This window comes from Lycium ferocissimum, chromosome 1 (assembly GCF_029784015.1).
Source record: "Lycium ferocissimum isolate CSIRO_LF1 chromosome 1, AGI_CSIRO_Lferr_CH_V1, whole genome shotgun sequence".
NCBI classification, from domain to species: Eukaryota; Viridiplantae; Streptophyta; class Magnoliopsida; order Solanales; family Solanaceae; genus Lycium; species Lycium ferocissimum.
In genome coordinates, this window is record NC_081342.1 from 15,705,838 (window position 1) to 15,710,164 (window position 4,327).

Here is a 4,327-nt window from a genome sequence, read left to right on the forward strand (position 1 = left end):
GTCGAACAAACTATAGTAACCGAATTACCGTACTGTAAAATATCAAAATCGAACTTAAAAATATCGAACCATACTGAATTAATTTAGTATGATAATGGTATATAATATTTTTAGAAATTGAAAACCGAAATTACCGTACCGAAATTTAGGATCATGTCCACCCTACCCTTAACCGCCTCTTCTAACCTTCCAAAAAAGTAACCATTTCTGCAAACTTCTGCTTATTATATATTTTCAAGATAAATCTACGTATTTTCACTTTTGTTTCCTGTCAACGCCTCTGGAATATATATACAAACAGTTGGCTATATTCTGCAACTTTCTCTTTATTATATCTTCAACCTTCTTTCACTGGACGCCTCTCATAATTTTCACACAAAAAAATTGTATTTTTTTTTCCAATTAATTTATAGATTTGAAGCAAAAATCAACAATCAATCTCATAAGGACAAACGCTAAGGACCAACTCTCCAATTTCATCTTGGATTGTAATTTCACACACCCTTTATAATTTCCTAATTATTTTGTATCTTAGGGGATTTTGTTTATTCTTGACTTAATTTGATCATATATAATATGCCCCTTTTGATTATATGCAGATCTACTTGTTATGTAATGATTGTACACCTATAAAGTTACAATCTTTTTGATCTAATGGTATTTTAAGGACTATGGTATTGTTGAGTCTTTGTTAATTTATTGATCATATGCAATTAACAGTAATATTATCTGGTTGGGTTTGGATTTCCCTTAGGGCTTAAAAAAAAAAAATTACAATATCATCTTTTGTTTGCCAAATTAATGGATCAAGGTGAATATGTATATGTTTACTTGATTTGCTAAAATTTTGCTACAAAATTTGATCTTTAAGGGAATTATTAACATGGTGTATTTTATTTGTCATTCTTGGGGTTTTAGATGGTGGGTTTATGGTTTTCTCTCATAAAAACGCGTTTACGTTTCATCATACTCGTTGTTTGTTAATAATCTGGTGACATCAAATGTAATGTTATTGTGCATAAAGTTTGTTTTTGGTTTCGAGAGTGTTGTCCCGGATATAGTTTTCATAAATCTGGGCAATTCACTAAGTCCTGCTAAACATTTTCTTTCTTGCTTTGTATTGTACAAGAACATCATCCACATTACTATCATTTTTTGGTACATAACTGCAGGTTTTAGGACTCATGGCTGATTGTGGCTAAGATATAGACTAGTACTGCATTGTAAACAACACTTATTGCTTCCAGATTTCTAGGACTGTTCGCGAATCAAAATTAATACGCTCGTGAAGGTTTATTTAATTGCACTCTAGAGTGGAACAAGGATCCTGTACTATTAATACTTTACAACATTGCAAGAATCAGAAGAACCACTAGAAGAAATTTGATATATTTCTTGGTGAGTACGCTTACCAGAAGTCGTAGATATGGGTGTTTTTATGGTTTATTTTGTGTCCAGCTGCTTCATGATAAATTCTTTAATCTTTACTGCTTGTTATTTATGGGTTTCAATTTGGAGACCGCAATCTCTGGTATATCTGTCCCTTCATTTGAGAGCACATATTGATGCATTCCTGTATTTGTTGGTCTGGTCCCAGTGCAAATTGTAAATTTCCTAAGTGTTGTTGTTTGAGGTTACTGATTCGTGGGAAAGGCATGATAACTTAATCACGTAGGTATGACCCAAAAAAGAAAACTTAATCACGTAGGAAGCCAAAATGCAATCTATTTCCTGAACAAGAAAGGAAGATGATGAGATCGGAAAAAATAAGTTCTATAGAATAGATGGCGGAGCTAATATAAACTGAATACTTCTTGATAAGATGAACAATTATTCACTCCTATGACAGCAGGGGACTTGCCTTCTGAGTCGAGATTGTCGCACGGGGCTTGCCTAGTCCGGGTTATCTCTCCTGTGTGGTTTGCGGGCTATTGCACAAGAGCGTGGTTTACCCTGTGCGCACCCGAAGGGTAGTGCGGGTTCCCTTGTCATAAAAAAAAAAAAAAAAAAAAAAAAAAAAAAACAAGATGAACAATTATTAACTACATATTTTTTTCGGCATGCGTGAGAGTTTTCTATGTTGGCTAATGGCTAGTGTCCTGAAGAAACCGGAGAATGAAGTAGTTTTTCTTTTAAACCTTAAAATACACAGTGGTACTAGACTTGGCTTTCATGGATTGGTGGATGATCAGATACTCTAACTAAGTTGAAATATTGTGGATGTACTATCTATGTTTCTGTGCAGGTTCTAAGATTCTAAGGGATTGGTTATGTTTATCATATCATGACTTCTTTTCTTACCTTCAGTTTAGACAATAGTACTGCCAAAGGTGCCAAGTTCTCATAAAAGAGGCTGCTTGTTAGGTGGTTACTTTAGGATCATGAATCTTCCCTGAGTTCTTAACATGTTTCAGGATTCGTGTGTCCTGCTATTTCTTTTTTCTTTTGATGTCTGTTGTGATGGCAAGCGTCATATATATATACATATATATCACACACAGAGGCGAATCTGGGATTTTTAGAAAAAAAAAAAAAAAAAAAAAAAGAAGGAAAAAAGTGTGTGGTGGGAATTGATCCCTAGCCCTCTTGGTGAATAACTCAACCTTCAACCAAGTAGTCCTCTTGGTGAATAACTCAACCTTCAACCAAGTGCACCATTTAGTCTTTTTGTGGTATGTGTTCCAGCAAGTAATATTGTACCAAATTTTAAAAATATAAACATAAAATACCTAGTTCTACGGAGAGATCACGTGTTCACGTGTCCCAAATTTACTTCCTAAATTCACCGCTGATCACACATACCCGGTTTGTTGGTATGGAAGAGATTTCTTATAGTTTGGGATGCTTTTCTCTCAGCCTCGAACTCGTACAAAGATTCTTTCTCTAGGGCCTCCTTTCACCTTTCCTTAGTTATGGTTGTTAAACAGATTACGACAGTGTTTCTTGTTTCATCTGACTATGCTATCCACCTTATTATAGACCGCAAAGGCTCTTACTCGAATTATAATAGCACAGGGGGTGCAACTGTGCAAGGGTGGAGGTCAATTCAGAAAAGGAGTGATTCTCTTACCTAAAGAAAGCTACGACTAGCAGCCCCTTTACTTGTAAGGGAAGCACGTAAGAGCCTTAGATAGTGCGAGTCCACCCTCCCAGCAACCCCGGAAAAATTATTTGTAAATGTAGAGCAATAAGGCACGCAGCTCTATAAATGCTTTACATTTGCTTCTTATCGAAATAAATTGCTTGTGATGGATAAGTTCATTAGTTTGCACAATCTCGTGAATGGTTTATTTTTGTAACTTGAGGAGTCGAGGTATTTAAAACAGTTTGCTTACTGTCTGTCATACTACAAAATGTCCTGTTTGTGTATTGCTATTGCATTAATCTGATGGTTCTATTGTTTTTAGTAACACTTTATAGTGTACGTAGATGGCTAGTAGGAAACGAAGCATGTCAAATGATGTAGATATGCATGTCCTTTACAAGGAATGGGATGCAGCTTCATGCCCTATATGCATGGATCATCCACACAATGCTGTTCTTCTCATTTGTAGCTCTCATGATAAGGGATGCCGGTCATACATTTGTGATACAAGTTATAGGCATTCCAATTGTCTGGATCGTTTCAAAAAACTCAGAGCCGAAAATAGGGACAATCCTCCTATTATGACACAGGGAAACCCGGATATTGCTGTTGAGACTCCCCATGAACACGTGGAGATGCAAGAAGGTACTCTACAAACTTCAGTTGCTGCTACTGTATGGGGAAGTAGTAATGAAACGACGAGTGCAGACAACTCATCTGACTCAAAATTGAAATTGAATTGTCCTATGTGCCGTGGAGATGTACTAGGCTGGAAGGTAGTGGAAGAAGCCAGAAAGTATCTGAATTCGAAGCCTAGAAGTTGCTCTCGTGAATCATGTTCGTTCACGGGTAACTACAGACAATTGCGCCGGCATGCTAGGAGAGATCACCCGACCGCACGCCCTGCTGATATTGACCCTTCAAGACAGCGAGCTTGGAGGCAGCTTGAGAACCAGAGAGAGTACGATGACATTGTCAGTGCAGTTCATTCTGCCATGCCTGGTGCAGTCGTGCTTGGAGATTATGTGATTGAGAATGGTGGAGACAGGCTATCTGGCGAAGAACGCAGGCTCAGGTGGAAATGGAAGATGGTTGAGTACCTTCTTCTTGTTTCAGATGATTGGCTCAATGGAACCTATATCTGAAGCAAGAGGTGGCAGGTCAAGAGCTTTGTCAAGGCACCGTCGTCCAATGGACCTTATCTAGGCGCCGCTATCCTTGGGGTGAAAACCCTGGGTCCCT

The 4,327-nt window shown here is 37.5% G+C and overlaps 1 pseudogene; it reads left to right on the forward strand.

The window, feature by feature from the left end:
• Positions 1-245: 245 nt before the first annotated feature.
• LOC132050015 (uncharacterized) lies at positions 246-4,308 on the forward strand (annotated as a pseudogene).
• Positions 4,309-4,327: the final 19 nt, after the last annotated feature.